This window comes from Mustela nivalis (genome assembly GCF_964662115.1).
Source record: "Mustela nivalis genome assembly, chromosome: 15".
Classification (NCBI taxonomy): domain Eukaryota; kingdom Metazoa; phylum Chordata; class Mammalia; order Carnivora; family Mustelidae; genus Mustela; species Mustela nivalis.
This window is the reverse complement of record NC_139034.1, coordinates 36383243-36407185: the sequence shown is the minus strand read 5'-3', so window position 1 is coordinate 36407185 and position 23943 is coordinate 36383243. Positions and strand designations below refer to the sequence as shown.

The following is a 23943-nucleotide window of genomic DNA, read 5'->3' as shown; positions in this document are numbered from 1 at the left end:
CTCCCTCATTGGGAATGGCAGTAGCATTCTTTTCTTCTTCCTTGTAGGTTTTGTAATCACCTGGTTTTGTGCTTCAGGGTAAAGAGGATACTATTGTAGGTTGGAAAGAGATTTAAAAAAATATTTTCAGAGCCAATTGAAACCCCACATTTGACTTTTTAGGGCACCCCTATTTTAAAAGGACACCTGCATAGACTTCTGAGCTTCAAGCGAGCCATGAAGATGATCCCTGGGTACTAAATCCTACCCATTGAAATGCTTTGGCCCAACGTGAGGTCATTATCAACACTTGAAGGAGATTTCACATTTGAATACATTTTGAATTTCAACTTCTCTTGAAAAATCAGAAGCTCCAGAACACTGTCTTCCTCCTGTGTGGCAACATTTTGGCAGGAGCTGAATAATGATGGCCCCTTCAGTCTGGGCTTAGTAGGGTTTTTTTTTGTTTTGTTTTTTGTTTGTTTGTTTTTTTTTGCCTCTGGCGTGACCAGTTCCATCCACTTCATCCATTTCTGTTGCCTGCTGGGGCCCTAGCAGTTTCTGTCATGCGGTCTCTGACTGAAAGCAGAGGAGATCATTAATGTTCTTAGAAAAAATCTGAACAGTATTCTAGCAACACTTCCATCCTCCAGGATTACTCAAAGAGGAGAGGAAGGTTCTAGAAATTATAAACTTGAGTTTATTGCTCCTGCACGAGACACATCATAGTTGTTAAAGGCACAACATTTTATGTATGTAAACAATAAAGGAGAGACAGCATAGGTTGACCGAGAGCAGATTCTCAGAACTGCATTTCCTTTTTCTTTCCCTTTTTCCTATTTATTTATTTATTTATTTTATCAACACATAGTGTATTATTAGCTCCATGGGTACATGTCTGTGAAACATCAGTCTTACACAATTCACAGCACTCACCATAGCACATACCGCCCCAGTATTCATCACCCAGCTACCCTATCCCTGCTCCCCATTCGCCCAGCAACCCTCAGTTCCCTGAGGTTAAGAGTCTTTTATGGTTTGTCTCCCTCCCTGGTCCCATCTTGTTTCATTTTTTTCCCTCCCTACCTCCCATGACCCCCTGCCCTGCCTCTCAAATTCCTCATATCAGAGAGATCATATGATAATTGTCTTTCTCTCATTGACTTATTTCACTTAGCATAATACCCTCTAGTTCCATTCATGTCATTGCAAATGGCAGAATTTGGGGGGTTTTTTGATGGTGGCATAGTATTCCATTGTATGTATGTATATATATATATACATACATACATATATATCACATCTTATATACCACATCTTCTTTATCCATTCATCTGTTGATGGACATCTAGGTTCTTTCCATAGTTTGGCTATTGTGGACATTGCTGCTATAAACATTTGGGTACACGTACCCCTTTGGATCACTACATTTGTATTTTTAGGGTAAATACCCAGTTGTGTGATTGCTTGGTCATAGGGTAGCTCTATTTTCAACTTGAGGAACGTCCATGCTGTTTTCCAGAATGGTTGCACCAGCTTGCTTTCCCACCAACAGTGTAGGAGGGTGGAGGTTTCCCCTTTCTCTGCATCCTTACCAACACCTGTTGTTTCCTGACTTGTTGATTTTAGCCATTTTGACTGGTGTGAGGTGGTATCTCACTGTGGTTTTGATTTGTATTTCCCTGATGGTGAGTGATGTTGAGCACTTTTTCATGTGTCTGTTGGCCATTTGGATGTCTTCTTTGCAGAAATGTCTGTTCATGTCTTCTGCTTATTTTTTTTTTTTTTAAGATTTTATTTATTTATTTGACAGATCACAGGTAGGCAAAGAGGCAGGCAGAGAGAGAAGGAGAAGCAGGTTCCCTGCTGAGCAGAGAGCTCAATGCAGGGCTCGATCCCAGGACCCTGAGACCATGACCCAAGCTGAAAGCAGAGGCTTAACTCACTGAGCCACCCAGGTGCCCCTGTCTTCTGCCCATTTCTTGATTGGATTATTTGTTTTTGGGTGTTGAGTTTGATAAGTTCTTTATAGATTTTGGATACTAGCCCTTTATCTGATATGTCATTTGCAAATATCTTCTCCCATTTGTTGGCTGTCTTTTGGTTTTGTTGATTATTTCTTTTGCTGTGCAAAAGCTTTTGAGCTTGATGAAGTCCCAGTAGTTCTATTTTTGCCCTTGCTTCCCTTGCCTTTGGGAATGTTTCTAGGAAGAAGTTGCTGTGGCTGAGGTCGAAGAGGTTGCTTGCCTGTGTTCTCCTCGAGGATTTTGATGGATTCCTTTCTCATATTGAGGACTTTCATCCATTTGGAGTCTTATTTTTGTGTGTGGTGTAAGGAAATGGTCCAGTTTCATTCTTCTGCATGTAGCTATCCAGTTTTCCCAACACCATTTGTTGAAGAGACACTCTTTTTTCCACTGGACATTCTTTCCTGCTTTGTCGAAGATTAGTTGACCATACAGTTGAGGGTCTATTTCTGGGCTCTATATTCTGTTCCATTGATCAATGTGTCTGTTTTTGTGCCAGTACCGTACGGTCTTGATGATTACAGCTTTGTAATAGAGCTTGAAGTCAGGAATTATGCCACCAACTTTCGTTTTCTTTTTTAACATTCCTCTGGCTATTTGAGGTCTTTCCTGGTTCCATATAAATTTTAGGATAATATTTGTTTCATTTCTTTGAAAAAAATTGATGGTATTTTGATAGGGATTGCATTAAATATGTAGCTTGCTTCAAGTAGCATAGATATTTTCACAGTATTTGTTCTTCCAATTCATGAGCATGGAACGTTTTTCCATTTCTTTGGGTCTTCCTTCATGAGTACTTTATAGTTTTCTGAGTACAGATATTTTTGCCTCTTTGGTTAGGTTTATTCCTACATATCTTATGGTTTGGGGTGCAATTGTAAATGGGATTGACTCCTTAGTTTCTCTTTCTTCTGTCTTGCTGTTGGTATATAGAAATGCAACTGATTTCTGTGCATTGATTTTATATCCTAATACTTTACTGAATTCCTGTATGAGTTCTGGAAGTTTTAGAGTGGAGTCTTTTGGGTTTTCCACATAAAGTCATATATGCAAAGAATGAGAGTCTGACTTATTCTTTGCTGATTTGGATGCCTTTAACTACTTTTTGTTGTCTGGTTGCTGAGGCTAGGACTTGCAGAACTATGTTAAATAGCAGTGGTGATAGTGGACATCCCTGCTGTGTTCCTGACCTTAGGGGAAAAGCTCCCAGTTTTTACCTATTGAGAATGATATTTACCATGGGTTTTTCATAGATGGCTTTTATGATATTGAGGTATGCACTCTCTATCCCTACACTGTGGAGAGTTTTGATCACGAAAGGATGCTGTACTTTGTCAAATGTTTTTTCAGCATCTATTGACAGTATCATATGGTTCTTGTTCTTTCTTTTATTAATGTATCACATCGATTTGCGGATGTTGAACCAAACTTGTGGCCCAGGAATAAATCCCACTTGGTCGCAAATAATCCTTTTAATGTACTGTGGGATCCTATTGGCTAGTATTTTTTGTGAGAATTTTTGCATCCATGTTCATCAAGGATATTGCTCTGTAATTCTCCTTTTTGATGGGATCTTTGTCTGGTTTTGGGTCAAGGTAACACTGGCCCCATAAAATGAGTTTGGAAGTTTTCCTTCTATTTCTATTTTTTGGAACAGTTTCAGGAGAATCGATATTAATTCTTCTTTAAATGTTTGGTAGAATTTCCCTGAGAAGCCATCTGGCCCTGGGCTCTTGTTTTTTGGGAGATTTTTTTTTTAAAAGATTTTATTAATTTATTTGACAGAGAGATCACAAGTAGGCGGAGAGTTAGGCAGAGAGAGAGGAGGAAGCAGGCTCCCGCTGAGCAAAGAGCCCGATGCGGGGCTCGATCCCAGGACACTGAGATCATGACCTGAGCCGAAGGCAGCGGCTTAATCCACTGAGCCACCCAGGCGCCCCTTTGGGAGATTTTTGATGACTGCTTCAATCTCCTTACTGGTTATGGGTCTGTTCACATTTTCTATTTCTTTCTGGTTCAGTTTTGGTAGTTTATATGTCTCTAAGAATGCATCCATTTCTTCCATATTGTTAAATTTGCTGGTGTATAGTTTCTCATAATTTGCTCTTATAATTGTTAATATTTCTTTGGTGTTGGTTGTGATCTCCTCTTTCATTGGTGATTTTATTAATTTGGGTTCTTTCCCTCTCTCTCTCTCTCTCTTTTGATAAGTCTGGCTCAGGATTTATCAATCATATTAATTCTTTCAAAGAACCAGCTCTTACTTTGTTTGATCTGTTCTACTGTTCTTTTGGTTTCTATTTCATTGATTTCTGATCTTTATTTCTTTATTTCTCTTCTCCTGCTGGGTTTAGGCTTTTTTTTTTTTTTTTTGCTGTTCTTTCCCCAGGTCCTTTAGGTGTAGGGTTAGGTTGTGTACCTGAGATTTTCTTGTTTCTTGAGAAAGGCTTGTATTGCTATATGCTTTCCTCTCAGGACCGCCTTTGCTGTGTCCCAAAGATTTTGAACAGTTGTGTTTTCATTGTCATTTGTTTCCATGAATTTTTTAAATTCTTTAATTTCCTGGTTGGCCAATTCATTCTTTAGTAGGATGCTCTTTAGCCTCCATGTATTTGAGTTCTTTCCAACTTTCCTCTTATGGTTGAGTTCTAGTTTCAAAGCATTGTGGACTGAAAATAAGCAGGGAATGGTTGCAATCTTTGGGTGCTAGTTGAAACCTGATTTGCGACCCAGAATGTCATCTATTCTGGAGAATGTTCCATATGCACTGGAGAAGAATGTGCATTCTATTGCCTTGTGATGGAATGTTCTGAATATATCTGTGATGTCCATCTTGTTCAGTGTGTCATTTACAGCCTTTATTTCCTTTTTGAGCTTTTGCTTAGATGATCTGTCCATTTCAGTGGGGGGGGGGTGTTAAAATCCCCTATTATTACTGTATTATTGTCAATGTGTTAATTGTTTTATATAATTGGCTACTCCCATGTTAGGGGCAAAAATATTTAAAATTGTTAGATCTTTTTGGGGGACAGACCCTTTAAGTATGATATAGTGTCCTTCCTCATCTCTTACTATAGTCTTTTGCTTAAAATCTAATTGATCTGGTATAAGGATTACCACCCCCATTTTCTTTTGATGTCCATTAGCATGGTAAATTTTTGTCTACCCTCTCACTTTAAATCTGGAGGTGTTTGGGGGTCTAAAATGAGTTTTTTGCAGACAGCATATCACTGGATCTTGGTTTTTAATTCATTCTGAACCCTGTGTCATCTACGGCCATACCAGCCTGAACACACCTGATCTTATCTGATACCCTTTGTCTTTTGATTGGGGCATTTAGCCCATTTACATTCTGGGTAACTATTGAAAGATATGAATTTAGTGCCATTGTATTGCTTATGAGGTGACTGTTACTGTATATTGTTTCTGTTCCTTTCGGTCTTTTACTTTTAGGCTCTCTCTTTGCTTAGAGGACACCTTTCAATATTTCCTGTAGGGCTGGTTTGGAGTTTGCAAATTCTTTTAGTTTTCATTTGTCCTGGAAGCTTTTTATCTCTCCTTCTACTTTCAATGACAGCCTAGCTGGATATAGTATCCTTGGCTGCATAGTTTTCTCATTTAGTGCTCTGAATATATTATGCCAGTTCTTTCTGGCCTGCCAGGTCTCTGTAGATAAGTCTGCTGCCAATCTAATATTTTTACTATTGTATGTTACAGACTTCTTTTCCCAGGCTGCTTTCAGGATTTTCTCTTTGTCGCTAAGACTTGTAAATTTTACTATTAGGTGATGGGGTGTGGACCTATTCTTGTTGATTTTGAGGGGAGTTCTCTGTGCCTCCTGGATTTTTATGCTTGTTCCCTTTGCCAAATTAGGGAAATTCTCTGCTATAATTTGTTGCCATTTGCCTTCTGCCCCCCTCTCTCTTCTTCTTCTGGGATCCCAATTATTCTAATATTGTTTCATCTTATGGTATCACTTGAATTCTCCCCTTGTGATCCAGTAGCTGTTTGTCTCTCTTTTTCTCAGCCTCTTTATTCTCCATCATTTGGTCTTCTCTATCACTAATTCTGTCTTCTGCCTCATTTATCCTAGCAGTAAGAGCCTTCACTTTTTATTGCACCTCTCTAATAGCTTTTTTGATTTCAACTTGGTTAGATTTTAGTTCTTTTATTTCTCCAGAAAGGGCTTTTATTTCTCCAGAAAGGAATTATTTATTATATTGCATGCTTTTTTCTAGCCCAGCTGGCACCTTGATCATCATCATTCTGCACTCTAGTTCTGACATATTACTAATACTAATGTCCGTATTGATTAGGTTCCTAGCCATTGGTACTGCTTCTTGTTCTTTTTTTTGAGGTGAGTTTTTCTGCCTTGTCATTTTATCCAGATAAGAATAGATGAATGAGAGAACAAAATACTAAAAGGGTAACAACGACCCCAGAAAAATGCTAAAAGGGTAACACTAACCAAATCAGAAGAGAGACCCAAAACTGGGGGGGGGGGGGGGGGAGGAAGAAAGGAGGAAAAAAAGGAAAGGGAAAAAAAATATATATGTATATGTTAGACTGGTGAAGAGAACAGAGCCACACATTTGATTTGGGGTGTATTTTGGTCTGTTAGAGGAAACTGCCTCCCAAAATTTTTAAGAAAGAAAAACTTATATGTATACAAAAATAAGGGTAAACACAATGAAGGGATGGAATATGACTGTAAAAATGTAAATTTAAAAAGATTCTAAAAAAGGAATTGATAATATAAGAAGTTGGTTGAAAAAAAAAAAAAAAGAAAAGAATGTGATCAGGCTGGAGGCTAGAACAAAGCTATTTGCTAGATTTACGGTATATTTTGATCTATTAGAAGAAACTATCCCAATAATTTAGGGAAAGAAAAACCTATATGTATACAAAAAATAAGGTCAAATACAATGAAGGGATAGAATATGACTATAACAATGAAAATTAAAAATCTTTTTAAAAGGTATTGATAAGATATAATAGTTTAAAAATGCTAAAATAAAGAAAAAATTAAAAAAATAGAATAAAAAATAAAATTTCAAAAATTTAACATCGAAAGACTAAAGAATCATGGGGAAAAAGCCATGGATTCCTGTAGCTCTGAAGTTTCGCAGTTCTCATTGATTGGTGAACTTGGTCTTGGCTGGATGCTCTTATTGATCTTCTGAGGGAGGGACCTATTGCAGTGACTCTTTAATGTCTTTGCCCAAGGCAGAATTGCACCACTCTTGCCAGTGACAGGGCCAAGTACCCACTCGGGTTGGCTCTCAGGAGCTTTTGTTTCCTGAACGGTTTCCATAGAGCTTTGGAGAATGGGAATGAAAATGGTGGCCTCCCAATCTCCGGCTGGAGGACCCGAGAGCTCAGGGGCTCCACTCCTCAGTGCACCCTCAGAGAAAAGCAGTGAATCCCTCCCGCCTCCCTGGTCTCTGGCCGCGCTCCGTGCTCACCCAGCCTGTGACCGAGTGTTTCTATCTCTGACGCACTGCTCCGTTTGGAGTCTTCAAACCCAGCAGGTTCCTGCAGCCTTCTCTCGCTACACTCCTCCCAGAGAAGGAAGGGGAGTCTTTCCAGATATGCTGTTTTTGGGGTCTCTGCTCAAAGAACAGTGGCCGACTGTGCTGTGATGCCCCTCCATGGAGCAGACTTCTGAAAGTTCTGATTTTGTGCTCCGCTGCTCCACTGCCTCTTGGTGAATACTAGGTCTGTGCAAGTACAGGGTAGTAGGAGATGGGAGACCCTCAAGGCTTCCGTCAGAGTGCTAAGAGGCTGCAGGGAAAGTAAGCCATTGCGAGCACCCTTGAGAGTGGAATGTGTTTGAATGGGAAAAAACCCTATAATATTAGTCCCTGCCTTTATGGGGTTTATTATTTAAAAGAAGAGTCTAAATGAGTAATTATAAAGATAACTCTAGCTACTGTTTTAAGGGTGGTGAGAGCCTGAAACAGGAGCCTAATTGGGCTTCCCTAAGGATGTGCCAGATCTAGAATTTCACAACTTCTCAACTATTTTCCAAGAGTGAGCATAAAATTAAGGTAATTTCTGATAGCCCAATAGAATTTACAGGTAACTTATGTGTGCCGAGAAAAACTACTGCTGAATACACCACTTCCGTAAGAAGGATATTGGATGCTATGGGAACAGTGAAGAAGCAATGTTTCAAATAATAATTAAAATTTAAAAATGAAAGCAGGAAGGAGCAACCGCCCAAATGCAATACTCTTCTTATAATAATTTCCAATTATTCTCTATTGTCAGCTCTCCATGTCATTGAATCCAGATATCCACGTTGTCATTATTATTCCTATTTTTTGTGTGAGAAAAGTCAGGCTCAGAGGAGTTAAGTGTCTCAACAGCAGGCACAGTGCTAATGCCCAGGTCTTCCAGGCTCCGGTTCTACTCGTTACCTTACACTGTGTCACCATATTTAAAAACCAAAATGTAGACAGTGACAAAATCACCTGTAATAACATCTAGAAACAACAACTATTTACACTGGCCTATTTCCTTCTGGTTTTTCTCCCATACATATATTTTATACAATTGGGATTTCTTTCATTTCATAAATACTTGCCAAAACCTTATTTTTTTTTTTCTTTTTTAAATTCCATATTCACCTTTGGGCTTTTCAAGTTTGGTGGTCGATGAATCTTTCCACTCTGTTGTCTAGAAATAACTTAACCAGAACTCTTTGGTCTGACTGATACATATAATGTTGTATTTTCTTTTTTCTTTTTTTAAAGATTTTATTTATTTATCAGAGAGAGGGTGGGGAGAGAGTGAGCACAGGCAGACAGAATGGCAGGCAGAGGCAGAGGGTGAAGCAGGCTCCCTGCTGAGCAAGGAGCCTGATGTGGGACTCGATCCTAGGACGCTGGGATCATGACCTGAGCCGAAGGCAGCTGCTTAACCAACTGAGCCACCCAGGCGTCCCTAATGTTGTATTTTCTTTATGTTCCTATTATATGGTGCTGCTTTGAGCCAAAGCTAGGACAACTGACAGTCTTTACAATGTAAGTATTGTAGATCTTTTGAGAAAGACAGTGTGCAAAAAGGATCTCTGGTTGGCTTCCAGAAACCAGGTAGAAGTATCTGTTATCTCGGCTTGACTGATTTTCCCCTTTCCAGCCTTCACTTTTTTTTTTTTTTTTAAGATTATTTATTTAGTTTTTTGAGAGAGAGAGAGAGAGAGAGCATGAACTGGGGAAGTGGCAGGCAGAGGGAAAAGACAGGGTCTCCACTGAGCAGGGAACAGATTGCAGGACTCAATCCCAGGACCCTGGGATCATGACCTGAACCTAAGGCAGACTCTTAACTGACTGAGCCACGTAGGTCCCCCTCCCACCTTCACTCTTACTTCACCCATCAGCATTGACAGCAATAAAGGGTATTCCATGCATGGTTTCATGTCCCTTAGAACATGAGAAGAAAGAGTTATAGAAAGGACAGATGTCCTTTCCCAGGTCTAGGTCCCTTTCTTCAATTGGCTGGTGGCTTTTCCCTTTTGCCCTCTTATCATTTCATACAAAGTGCTTCATAGGTCCTGTCCTATAATAAGCACCTAATAGATGTTATCAGTTTTAAAAATCATTCTGTTTTTATAACTTCTGAGTTCCACTAGAAATGCCAGATGGTCTGGGTGGAGATTGCTTGTAAGGTGAGAAAGAGAGGCTTAGGAAAGCTGTTTCCCAGTGAGTTCATTGTGCAAAAACATATATATTAAATATAACCAAATGATAAGAGAGAAAGATGGACAGATTTCTTAGAACAAAGGCATAGATGATGATGCAACCGTGGAAGAGACAGAGCACACAACCAGGGAACCTAGAAGAAGGAGGCAAAGGATTTATACAGTACAAACAAAGTAGGGCATTTAGGGAAACAAAGTGTAAGAATAAAAGGTAGAGGTCGAATTTTTCCTTTTTGCAATTCAATATTCAATTCTTGTTCAAGGGCATGTCTACCATCTTTAAGGAGGTCTACACAGGCTCCTAACTGAAAGTATACAGGCCTATTTAGAGAGGTTATACTTTAAGTTATCACCCCAATTTATGATTTTTTGTAATGATATTATTTCTGCCAACCCTTGTGTAAGGCAGTGGGGGAACACATGTGACAAAAACTTCTATCTTTTTCTTGATAAGGAGATGTCAGTGTTTAATGTAATCAAACTCTGGGATATTAAGAGAAGTAAGAACATGAAATATACATATGGTAATAGTATGTGTGGTGGAAAGAGGCAGTGGAGAGAAGAAAATGTGCCAAGAGTACCCCCTTGTACTTTCATTTTCACCCATATTTAGTATTATTGCTTTTACTTTCCCCCAAATTCAGTATTTTAAATACCTTCCCTCTTGGGATGGTGGTAAAGTGGTTTTGGGTTTTGGCAGAATGGGATGGAGAAAATCTAAGTTTCTTGCTGCTCCAGAGAATTGTGAGCATGAATGTAGAACTTTGTTCCCAAGAAGGGTGAATGGAACAGTACCGCAGCATGGGCCAAACTGGCTGGAGATGAGGTGGGAATGTGTGCACCTCAGAGCATGCCAGGGGAACAACTGAGAAGAGCTGAGCAGAAGACAGATCCCACCACATCAAAGTAATGGTTGTCTACAGTTACCATGCGTAGTCAAGCAATTCCATACCTTCCTCGAAATTACTGCAGATGCTGCCTACAGCTAGAGACTATGCTGGATATCTAGGAAGTGGAAGAAAAACACCTGCATTCAAATCTAAATATCTTCAGAATACTTAGAATTGACCATGATTCAGTTTTCTGTCATCATACAGATGGAGCTAGAATTAGAAACTAAGGTATCAATAAGAAAGCAATTCTATTTTTTAGGCCCCTGAATCAGAGGATTTAAATTTCATACAACCAATACCTCCTTCAGAAATGATGTTTCAGGGGCACCTGGGCAGCTCTCTTGGTTAAGCATCTTTCGGTTTTGGCTCAGGTCACCATCTCAGGGTCCTGAGATTGAGCCCCAGTGTCTGGCTCTCCGCTCAGCAGGGAGCCTGCATTTCCATCTCCCACTTCCCCTCCCCCTGCTTGTGTTCTCTCTCTAAAGTAAATAAATCCTTTTTTTTTTTTTTTTTAAAGAATTGGCTCACATGTTATGAAGGCTGGCAAATTCAAAATATGCAGGTTAGGCAACAGGCTGGAGACCCAGGGAAGAGCCAATGACATAACTTGTATCTGAAGGCAGTCTGCTAGACAAATTCCCTCTTTCTTGGGGGTCTTTGGTCTGTTTTCTCTTAAAACTTTTTAACTGAGGGGCGCCTGGGTGACTCAGTGGGTTAAGCCACTGCCTTCGGCTTGGGTCATGATCTCAGGGTCCTGGGATCGAGCCCCACATCGGGCTCTCTGCTCAGCAGGGAGCCTGCTTCCCCCTCTCTCTCTGCCTGCCTCTCTGCCTGCTTGTGATCTCTCTCTCTGTCAAATAAAAAAAAAAACCAGAAATCCCCCCCCCCTTTAACTGATTAGGCGAGGCCCACCCATGCCATGAGAATAATCTTCTTTATTCGCCATCTACTGATCCCTGAGAAATTATTTCAAAAGCAAACTTCTAAAAATGAAAACTTGAAATGAGAAAACAGTGGTTGAGTTTAATGGCTGATTAGACATAGCTGAGAGAGAATTAGTGAATTGGAAAAAATTCTCCAGAATACAGTATAGAAAAACAAAGACAGGATGCATGAGAGAAAGTTTAGTGCCACTGAAGCAAAGGAGAACCAGCACATGTAATAATTGCAGAAGGAGAAGAGGGAGAAAATAGGGTAGAATTAATATCTGAAAAGAAATTTGCTGGAAATTTTCTAGAAATGACAGAAGAACCATCTACAGATTTAAGAAACATAACAACTCTGAAGCAGAAACAACACACAGTAAGTTTTCTAGGAAGAGCTGTACACATATTTGTTTACTTTTTGAGATTATTGAATAATCAAGCTAAAATGTCCAGAACAATCAGCAAGAGATTATATAAATTACATATATTCAGACCAGCAGAGAAAAAAATAGAAGTCAAGAAAAGATAGAAGAAGAAACAGAAGCAGACCAAGAATTAGCACAAAATAAGATGATAGATCTAATGCCTGCTTTCCTCTTCCCTTATAGGAGTTCCTAGGACCAGACCCCCCACCATGAATTTCCTACACAGGAATATTCGAATCTGTTACCAGAGCAACCTGATTTGTGAAACTGGTACAATGGCTCTGGAAAAGGACTGAATATTACCTAGTTAAGTTGGACTTGTGTGCGTCCTATATCACAACAATTTTATCATTAGGAAAAAGCCTCTAGAGATACTCTTGTGTACATAGGCCAAGGGATATGCGCAATGGTCACCAGTAGACTGGATGAATAAATCATGTTATGGGCATCCTATGGAATCTTTAAAAAAGATTTTATTTATTTATTTGACAGAGAGGGAGCAAGTAGGCAGAGCGGCAGGCAGAGGGAGAGGGAGAAGCAAACTCCCCACTGAGCAGAGAGCCCAACACAGGGCTTGATCCCAGGACCCTGAGATCACGACTTGAGCTGAAGGCAGATGCTTAACTGACTGAGCCACCCAGGGGCCTCGCATCCAATAGAACTTTATAAAACATCAGCAAAAGGTCACAGCTATACAGATCAATATGGGTGCATTGCAAAAACGTTAACAGCAAAAAAAGCAAGTCACAGAAGAATACAAGAAAGTGAATCTATTTAGATAAAGTTAAAAAACAGACAAAATCATATACTATGTCATTTTATATACACACACACATATATATACACACACATATATATACACACACATATACATACACATATACACACATATACACATATCCCTTTGGAGTCCTATATAACTATAAAAATACAAAGGAAAAATTAATAAAAAATTCAGAACAAGGATTTGCATGTGGCAATTGGGAAATTTTGGAAACAGAGGTTTCCAAAAGCACCAGTCATATTCCATTTATGAGTGATGAGTCCCTGGATGTTCAAACTTATTTCCTTCAAATTATACACATCCTTGATATAATATTAATGTGTGGTATGTTCCACAATGATAAAAATTCACTTAAAATAAATTACTCAACAAAATTCATTCAAAGGAGGCTCTGGGGTACCTTAAAGATAGTTTCTAGAAATGTTGAAAAAAAACTTTGAAGAGAAATGATATGTGAGCACAAACTGAGGATTAAGGAAAAAAAACAACACTTTTCTGTGCTTCCTGAAATGCCACCTTCCTGCCTCCTCACCCTGAGAAGGTATACAACCTAGGTTTTCTGTCTGCCTGCGTTTGAAAGTTGGGGTGGGTCGGGGTGAGGGAGGAGACCGCTGTCTATGGAGGCAGTCAAAAGGAAGCTATTACCATTGCCCATCTCATCTCTGGGTCTGTCTTGGATGTCCCAGGCTATATTCCTACATGTGGATTCCCAACCCATCCCCTAACAGAAGCTTCATTATCCACACTTGCAGAGGGACTGGATCAGAGGAAGATGCTAGAGGGAGGTGGGCAGAGGAGGCAAGGATGCTTTAAACCAGAGTCTTCAGCAGGAGTCCATCCCGGGGGGAAAGGGAAGGATGCCGGTTAGCCAAGAGAATGTTGCAAAGGGTAGAGCTGCAGCACGGCCGGCCATTGTGGTCCCCAGCCATGAATGGGAAAATACTAGCCTCCTGGGACACTGTCCTGTGATTCAGGCTGAAGAAATAGGACCTGCAACACTTGAAACAGGACCACAGCGCTGCAGTGGTCTAAGGCAGTCATCCTCGGTCCCCAGGCACCCCACAAGCCGACTGGACTGGTCAGAGAGCTGCAGGGCTGGACGCAGTGCCCTTCCACAGAGGATAACATAACATAGCCTCTCCCACGGGGTTCACACAGGGCAGTGATCAAAACCAGCCAGGGGCATACAGCGTTGTATGACAATGAGAGGGAGCCTTTGCAAAGGGAACTCAGGAGCTCAGACTCAGAAGATCCGCTCTGCTCTCTTAAAGCTGCAGTGTTCCTTTGAGCCTCAAGGTGGTACAGCAGCACAGTCTACGGCGGGCGAAAATCTGAAGTTAAGCTTTGCGAAAAGCTTCCTTGGGCACAATTAGCCTGACTGCTTGAACCATCTCTCAGTCTTGCAGGCATTCCTTGTTCCAGCTGGCCTGGCTCCTAATCTAGCCTCACTCGCAAGGTCTTTTCTTGCTGGTCCATCCTCTTTGAGCCCCAGCCAGAACCTGGATCATTTTCTCAATTCTTAGGTCACTTCTGCCCAGGTTTGCCCCCCAGTTTCAGGTCAGAATGGTTACCCTGTGATCCTGGGGCCTGTCCTCCCAACCCAGAGTGTGCTGGGCACATAGGAGACATGCGCCCATGGGGATCGCCAGACAGTCGTATCCTGCTTGGCTGGGCAGACTGCAGACGCTCCCCACCAGCGGTCCTGTGTGCTCAGGCCACCCCCTTCCTTCTTACCTTACCCATTCCCACCCACCTCGGTCACTCCTCATGAGCATTTAGGGAACTTTCTATTAGCATTTCATCATGTCTACGCCATTTAAAATCAGCGTTCATTCTAGGTGTACTCTAAAAACCACTCCCGATACAGTCTCTGTTCAAAATGGTGCCTTACCAATACGGTCTGCACCTGCCATCACTTCTTATCCTCTTACATTCTGTTATTGAAATATCACTCGATTTTTCTTCTCAGCCCTTTTTCCATCTGAGAGAAGCAAGTATTTATCACCTGTTGGGCCCCCAGAGTGTAAGCTCCCTTAGAGCTGGGACTTCACCAGTTTTGTCTTCTCCCGTGTCCTCAGCCCTAGAACCATATCTGGCCTACAGTGGGCACTCAGCCAGCGTTTGCTGAATGAAGGGGTGGATGGGTGGACTGATGGGCAGGGGTTGGCCCTTCCCAATAAGGAGTTTGCAGTCTAGAGTTGAGTCACATGTCACTTGCAGGACTTGGAGCAAGTTGCTTGATCTCCCAGTATGGCCTGTTTCCTAATCTGTAAAAGGACTTCATGATCGGACGTGCTCTCCGGCCTTGATGGTTTTGGTTTTATGAAAATGCTTCCAAAGGAGCCAAGGCCATAAACTAGGTGGCAAGCGTCATGCATTCTTGGTAGGAAACTACTGCAAATACTAACCTAGCATCAAAAGATGCACTTATATATGTGCATAAACACATAATTGTTTCATAATCTTAAAGTCTTTAAAAGATAATTTTCCTAAGAAAATCTTGTATGTATTGGTCTTTGCCTGTATTCCCATTTTGGTCTCTGGCTCCACGTATTAAGGATTCTGATTTTTCTGACAAAGCTTCTTTTTCCAAATTTTCATTCCCCATTTGGGATTTTACTATGTTATTTCTTCTCATTAGTAATTTCCAATTATCTAGAGTTGAGAGTATCCTATAGTAGACACACCTATAGTTTCCTGATTTTGGAAAATTAGTAACATTACTTTGGGAAGGATGGCATGCTCTTAGTGTGCTTCCAACATGGTAAGTAGGTTTTTAATAACAATATTATTATTATTAATAAATAAGAATAAATAATATTGATACTAATAATATTAATATTAATATTATTATTATTATTAACTTTGGATAAAGAACTATCACCTTATACCATGATTTTCCTCTTAGTACTTGGCTGTGGTTGTTTGGTAGAATTGCCACATCTAGAAAACCTTAAAATACTTTTTGAATGAGTGGTCAGTGACATGTGAGAGAAAATATTCATATCTTGAGGGTAGAACTCCATGAAAGTGGTTCTTTCTTATTCAAGGGAAGAACTCTAAATGAGCTGCAGGACAAAAGGCAGTGCCTTTCCAGTACCTTGATGGATTCTCCCAAGTTCCCAACTTTCAATGTCTATTCTTCTCTCTTTATAATAAAAACAAAAACAAAAAAAGTGATAACCAAAATAGGCAAAACAATGGCCCTCCCAAATATGTCCAAGTCCCTATCCTCAGAACCTGAGAATTTTTTACTTTACATGGCAAAAGGGACTTTGTAGATATGATAAAGTTAAGGACCTGAAGATAGGGAGATTACCTTGAATTATCCAGGTGGGTCCAATCTAATCTTCTGAAGGTGAGAGACTCTTTTCTAGCTGTAATCAGAGGAAGATGTGAGTGGAGAGGAAGAGTTAGAGAAGGGCCACATAGCTGGCTTTGAGGATGGAAGAAGGGGCCAAGAGCCCACAAGAGAGTAGGCAGCCTCTAGCAGCTGGAAAAGGCGAGGAAATGGATTCTCCCTTGACATCTTCCAAAGGGATGTGGTCCTGAAGACACTGAGGTTAGCCCAGCGAGACCCATGTCAGACTTCTGATCTAAAGAACAGTAAGATTATGAAATCTGTTGTGTTATACCACTAAACATGTAGTAATTTGTTACAGCAGCAATAGGAAACCGATACGTTACCTTCTTGTTTGAACGAAAACTTTGAGCTCCCCGGAGGAAAAGAAGAGAGGCCAGGCCTAGTGTCTAGAGCTGGGCCACCACTACATGGGGCCATGGAGCACTTGAAATGTGACTAGTTCAAGTTGAGGTGTACTCTAAGTGTAGAGTCACATAGATTTCAAAGATGTAGCATGGGAAAAAAAAAAAAAACCCTCATTAACAATTTATTCATTCAATTACATGTTGGAATGCATGATTTTAGGTATATTTATTTAAATGAAATATTATTCACCTGTTCTTTTTTAACTTCTAAAAATATGACCAATCAAAAATTTCAACTATATTACATGTATCTGTGGCCCACGTTATACTCCGATTGGCTAGCGCTGCTATGAAATGTCACTGAAGGGCAGAGGGGGCTGATTTCAGGGCAGAGAGTTCTCTAGCCAAGTGGAGAGCTGTGATGAGAATCACCAGGGAGAGGCTTCCAAGAGCAAAGGTCAAGTTTTCTTGTGCCTTCCTTCCTGTCCTGGACTGAAAGAGAGGCTGTCCTATGGGTCTTTATATACTCTGCACCAAGCAGAGTGACTGGCAGAGGCTCCATATTTGTTTGCTGAGCACACATTTGATGTTGCTGACCTTAGGAGGTGTTCTGATGAGGCACAGCAAGACGATATGCTTGTCCTGAACAATAGTCCTGACAGAACTAGAAACTATGGTCTCACAGAAAACAGGATGCAATGAACAGCTTTTTCCCATTTTGACCAGTCTTTGTTGCCCAGCCTTACCTCTGGACAGAGCTAGTTAACATCTGCAGGGAAGAAAGACATCAAAATGACTTAGAAACCAAACGGCAGGCTCAGCGTCCGAGCCCAAAAATCAAGAAGCATTCCATGGAGTGATTTCTATCCAACGTATTTCTTATCTCAGTGGCAATTTCTCAGTAATGCAGAGATAAATGGCCTAAGCTTAGAATCAGGAGACAAATTCTTCATCTGAACTTCTGGGTCTTCTCTGATTTGCCTCATGATCAACTTAGCTGCCCCGTGGTTTCCTCCAATGTGCCTGCGTGAAGAGGTACGTGCTTGTATTTATCAGTACAGAGCCCTGGAAGGATAATTTAGTGGCTCTAGTTAGAAATAATTTAAAAAAAAAATACCACGAATAATTTGCCTCAGAGACAAATGACTCTGGCACAGGATTTGGGTCACTGATCTGTTGCTTGGCTGCAGCCCTGACTTTGACATTTGCGGGATCATTCGTGGTTCAACAGTTATCACGGGCCCCACCTAACCATATTTTGAGTGTCCAGCATGGTTATATGCAGTAAATGTTGCGGGTTATTTTTCCCTGTATGATGTCATTCGCTTAACTGAAATGAACTTCATGCCATTAAAAATGGGGAAATACAATTGATTTCAATGCCATTTGAGTCTGTTTTGAGGTATTGTGGACGGAAATATCCTGGTTACTGGGTTGGGATGATTCATGTAGCAGAACAGTCTGGGGAATAAACTTTATCTTGTCCTTGTCTTTATTTTTGTTTTCTATATGGAAACTAATAATTTGAGGTTGGCAACGTGGATTTGGGCTGAATTTCCTCAATGAATTATTTTCCATGGTTCTCTACTTCAGACCAACAATCTCCATCCCTACGCTGTTCTCCAAAGGCAGGCCTACACATGGGCCGTCTGCAGGGCGACAAGCCTGTCAGCCACCACAGTCAGCCCTTCTCCGAGGTGGGTGAGGCTCAAAATTCACTGCATTTTCATCAAAAACAGAGGGTCACAATTTATTTCCAGGAGCCCAAATGTGAGTTAGTAATGACAGTGTTGTCAGTAGAGACTGTTGCCTGGTACACAGGCCGAGCTCATTAGTCTGACCCCGATGCTGGGCCATGGGGTGTGTGACCAGCGAGAAAGTACCGACAGTCTGGCAATTGAAGACAGACTGGGCTCATGTTCACAGCCCCGCTCACAGAGCTGTCTTCAGCAGACTGCAGGGCTGGTTGGTTGCACACATACACACACACACACACACACACACACAGAGGCAGAATTATGTTTTTCCTGATGCTTCAAGAAAGTCTGTAAGTTAAGACAAATGATACCGCCTGGCAGTGACTGACCATCCCGTTACTGGGAAAACGCACAGGCATAGGAAATGAATAACATGGCGGCCAAAAAACCAGCTTATGTTCATGAAGAGGTCAAGGCTTGGAGAAAATAATAAAGACACAATCCAACTATTTCCTAATAACCTCTAACCACCTATTCTAATGCGATGGGTAAGATTTATAATACCCATCTATGTTTATCCTCTTCAACTAAACCATTTTAATGGTCCCAAGTCTCTGGTTTGAAACTGAAGACCACTCATTAGTTACAGTTATGTTTCTTTTAGTTCACTAAATACAGACTAAATGTCTTAGAGTTCTGGAGAATACCAGTAGCTCATGTACTATGACGAAGCACGGTTGGATCCAGCTTTGAAGATGTGCATGTCACATCCCCTCCCCTGCTCCTCACGTGATGAGTGAATAGCTTTTGTCCATGTAATGTCATGTTCCATTGAAGAGCCGCTGGAAGCCCTGTCTTTATTTCCCTTTTATTTCCTTTATTTTGCTAGCTTACAGAGGCCGTGGCACAGTCTGTTATCATGATCACTGTTCAAAGCTTATCTTTGTGGATGCGATTATACTTGGGGGTTGTCAAAACCTGAGAAAATGTGGCCTTTGGTGAATGGCCACAGAATAATATGACATTTTCAGATCGGCCCAGCACCGGGAATGCTACTCACGTGCCGGGCAGATACGAAGCAGTTCTTTTTGTCCTGGAAGCCACCGACATTCCCGTGTAGAGAGAGGTAGACAGTTCAGGGGCCATCCGTTTTTCTGCTTAAACAGATGTCTCTGGATTGTAACGTTTCAACAAACCGTGTAGGCAGCTGCAGTGGAATCATCTGCTTCGCCTGCTATCCCAGTTGATGAGTCTCACACTAGACCTGCTGGATCACAGCCTCTGGGGATGGGGCAGCCAGCAATCCCAGCTGCTTTATTTTTTGTTTGTTTGTTTGTTATTGTAGTTGTTGTTTTTGGAGAGAGAGCACGAAAGAGTGATAACAGGGGAAGAGGGGCAGAGAGAGAGAGAGAGAATCTTAAGAAGGCTCCACGCCCAGTAGGGAGCGTGGCTCTATCTTATGACCCTGAGATCATGACCTGACCCGAAATCAAGACTCGGACACTTAACCAACTGCACCACCAGACACCCTGCCCCCTGGCCTCCTCCAATTCCTTTTTTTTTTTCTTTCTTTTTTTTTTTTTTTTAATATTTTATTTATTATTTGATACAGAGAGAGAGATCACAAGTAGGCAGAGAGGCAGACGGGGGTGTGGGGGAAGCAGGCTCCCAGCTGAGCAGAGAGCCCGATGCAGGGCTTGATCCCAGGACCCTGAGACCATGACCTGAGCCAAAGACAGAGGCTTAACCCACTGAGCCACCCAGGCGCCCCTCCAATTGCTTTAAATGACCTTTTCATTTTAAAACTATTTCAGAATAGTTTTAGATTTACAAAAAAGTTGCGAAGTTGAGAGGTTCCATTCATAACACACCTAGTTTTCCTCATCAGATCTTGTAGGAGTGTGGTACATTTGTTGTAATTATGAACCAGCACCAACACATTATGAACTAAAGTCCACACTTTATTCGCATTGTGCCCTTTTTCTATTGCAAGGTCCTATCCAGGGTCCCACATTATGTTGAATTGTCATATAGATATCACCTCAGATCCTTGTTTTTTATGACCATTGAGGGTTTTGAGGAGTTCAAGAGAGGTTTTTTTTTTTTAGAATGTTTCTCAATTGAGATTTGTTTGATGTTTTTCTTCCGGTGAGACTAGGGTTCTGGGTTTCTGGAAGGAAGACCACAGAGGTAAAGTGCCCTTCTTGTCACATCACCTCATGGGTTTGTACTATCAACATGACTCACTGTTGATGGTAACCTTGAGCCCCTGACAGAGATGGTTTTGACAGATTTGTCCACTGTAAAGTTGCTCTCATTTCTCTTCTTTGTGCACTGTACTCTTTGCAAGGAAGTCATTGTGGGTAACCCACACTAAAGGTGTGGGGAGTTATTGTCCACCTTGATGGGGAGAGGAGCTGCAGAACCGTTCGGAATTCTTCCACATGGGAGATTTGCCGATTCAATCATTTGTTTACCTCAGTATGGACTCAAGGATACTGGGTTATAAACCAATACTACTTTTGATCTAATTACTCCAGCTTAGTCCATGGGGAATGCTTTCAGTTGGCTGCTGTATCCCTTAGTACTCACTGTATCCCTTTGTTATATCCCCATTGTTGTGGGGTTTTTTTCTGGCACTCTGGGACTTTCTGCCCCTGAAAGATGCACCAAGAATTTACATCTTCACCAGGCTCCAACACATTCTAAAATTCAAGATTTATTGTTTTCAGCCATCAAAACCAGAAGTTTCCAAATGGCCTGGTTATTGGTGGATATGGGACAAAGTCATTTTTAAAAAACTAATAGGATTACTTGTATCCTCAACATCTCTCTCAATTTATTCTATAACATCTATAACCAAGGCATGTACAAAGAAGCTGTTATTCAAGCCCAGTCAAGAGTCAAGGACTTATCTGGGGAGAATCATCCCTAAAGAAAGTTTCCAGGGAGCTGCAGGGCTCCTCAGCCACAGGGACAAATCTGGGTGAGGGCAGCCGTTGCCCTGAATTAGCCCAGTCCCTGTAAGAGAGGATCTAGAACCATCTCGGCTGCTTCTTTGGGACTTTCTGGTGACTTCCATGAGAGGGAAGGTCAGAACAGACCTGTGGACAGCAAACCCAGTGGCTGGCTGTAGAATGGGGCAGAGTCATCCTTCAGGGAGGGGTTGTGTGAGGGAACAGTGGGACTATGGGTGAGTCCGTGCTGTGGGAATGGGAAGGGAGGGACTCTGAGTTTGCTTAGGACATCAAAAGTGTGTGTGTGTGTGTGTGTCCATGTGGACTTGCACACATGTAAGGAAAAATTTCTTCCACCTACCTTCGTCACTGTCATTTGACCTTTTATCCCTGGATTAGACTGAGAGCCAGTTGCTGCAGAATGGGTACGCTGTGTGAACACATTGAATCTTTGGGTGTACGTCTAGTATTCACCTATTTTTTTTTTTTTAAAGATTTTGTTTGTTTGAGAGAGAGAGAATGAGCACGAGCAGGAGGACGGGCAGAGGGAGAGAGAGAATGATCGACCAGACTCCCCACTGAGCGAGGAGCCCAACGTTGGGCTCCATCTCAGGACCGACCTGAGCTGAAGGCAGATGCTTCACGGACTGAGCCACCCAGGTGCCCTGAGTACTCACTTCAGATTTTTTTTTTTTAAAGATTTTACTTTTTTGTCTGACAGAGAGAGACAGTGAGAGGGGGAATACAAGTGGGGATAGGGAGAAGCAGGCCCCCTGTCAAGCAGGGAGCTAGATGCGGGACTCGATCTCAGGACCCTGGGATCATGACCTGAGCCAAAGGCAGACGCTCAACGACTGAGCCATCCAGGCGCCCCTTGCTTCAAATTCTTGTTAATCTGCCACAGTGATGACGAAAACGCAACCTAGGCACACAGAACCATCGTTGCAGGAAGGTAACCAGCCCCTGCTTTTCTTGGCTCTTCCTTGGTTTCCATATTTGCCTTGGCTCCTCTGCAGTGGCTGAACATCTGTTCACCTTCTCAGAATGCTGCTGGTAGTGTTTTTAATCAGCAGTAACAACACATGACATGGAGTCCTTGTCAGGAGGGCATTCTAAACGGCTGAATGCCTGATGTCACGGCTGGAAGTTGCTGACCTGTTGCTATTACACATACCCCCATATTGTCCATTTTGATTCTTCTTTTCCCTCTTTACCCAAATGCCACTCCTCCTGCCCCCCCCCTCCTGCGCACATCCCCCCCCCCCCCCCCCCCCCGCGCTATGGAGGACAAGTCAGGACTTCCTGCGGCTGATCCTCCTGTGGCAGGCTACACCGCCGGCAACAGCCACCCTTCAGGTATGATTCTTGGCACACTTCTACTGCATTCTGGAAACACTGGCGGGCATTAGTGCTGCCGCTGCTATTGATTATTTTTATTGGAGATTGGGGATGTTGTATATTGTCTCGCAGGGCGTTTTCCCCATCTGTTGCTGGGCTCGAGTTTTTGGCAGAGATTCACTGGAAATGGGATTGCGGTCTTTTACTTTTTTTCCCATTTGAGGCAGGAATGCAGATGTGCTGTCCTTTTAATTCTTTTGCTGCCCCCTGGGAGGAATGTGTCATTTCATTCCTGAAGTAAAGAGGAAAAAGAACCACATCTGAAATGATCTAATGCAAGTGCGTGCCCACACACTCCAGCTACTCCCCATAACCTGGCGGCTCTAGTGACACCCATAATGTGTGTGATTCTCTGTGCCTTAGGCTCTGCTGGTGGGAAGCTTTCCCTTTGAGCTTCTACTCAGGGTCTGGAACAATGATGATATAAGTCATGTCAACCACAGCAGTAAGGTAACTTACATCAGTTGAATGGGGTCTAGCTGCAAAAAAATCTTTCCACATAACTCAGTTTTCACAATGACACGACGGGGTAGACGTACATCCCCACTGTACAGCCGAGGAAACTGATGATAAGGATTTTGTTTTTCTCCTTCAAACTCATGAAACTCCTAATGGTGTCCCACGATTCCTTCACTGGAATAAGCCACGTGAATAAAACAACAGTCGAATTACAAGAGGGCTAGTATCTCCCAAAAAGATCTTGGTGTGTCTTTGCGGATTTGCAAAGCACTAGGTGGAGCTCGGGGTCTTGTCTCTAGGATGGCGACCCAGGGTTCCTGCCTGGGATCTGCCTCCCCACCTCTTTCTCCTGGGCCCTCTCTTCTGGCCCCAGGCTCTGCTGCACTTCCCCTAGCCAGTTCCTCTCCAGGCCTGTCCCCCACTGAGAAGGTACTTTCCTGTCTGTTCCCCACGGATACTCATCTGGGCTCCCAGCCACCCAGCACTGACCTTGCAGTGACCTCCTTCATTGCCTTCCTCTGGGAGCTCTCAGTGGGATTCTGTGCTAACCCCTTCCCCATTTCTTCTTCCCAAACTATTAGAGAGCATCTAGAATGCTACTGAATACTAAGGCAGGTTCTAGTTTTCCCTGAAGCCTGGCTTTTAAGCAATGAAATGCTGAGAACTGGTTATTGGGTCCTACCCCTTGATGACTGTCACAGTCATAGGCTGGCGTGGTCCATCATCAAAAGGGTCCCATCTTCCTCGTGACCAACTGGAAGCACACCCAGAGGCTGCAGGTGGTTCAGGCATGTCTCTGGGGCTCATCTTGGGTCCCCTATGGACAAGGGAAGCCGACCCTGCACAGGCTTCCAGAAGTTCCGCTTCCTCTTGGCATTTTGTCCATTTTCCCTTTCCATCTCTCCCTTCAGGGTTCTGCCTCCTCCTGCAATGGGGCTAGTTTCTCTTCTTGTTTGAGTGTGGACAACCTCCATTAACTCTGGAT

The 23943-nt window shown here is 42.2% G+C and overlaps 1 long non-coding RNA gene and 1 pseudogene across 2 annotated transcripts in view; one reads left to right on the top strand and one right to left on the bottom strand.

Annotated features, from left to right (window-relative positions):
- Positions 1–23943, bottom strand: part of LOC309849105 — a 278100-nt gene that overhangs the window by 78649 nt on the left and 175508 nt on the right. The gene's annotated exons all lie outside the window — the stretch shown is intronic.
- LOC309848908 (ATP synthase subunit d, mitochondrial pseudogene) overlaps positions 22382–23943 on the top strand; it is a 50818-nt pseudogene continuing 49256 nt past the window's right edge. Inside the window, exon 1 of the transcript in view lies at positions 22382–22457. The product of the transcript in view is annotated as an ATP synthase subunit d, mitochondrial pseudogene (transcript). The remainder of the gene's footprint in view (positions 22458–23943) is intronic.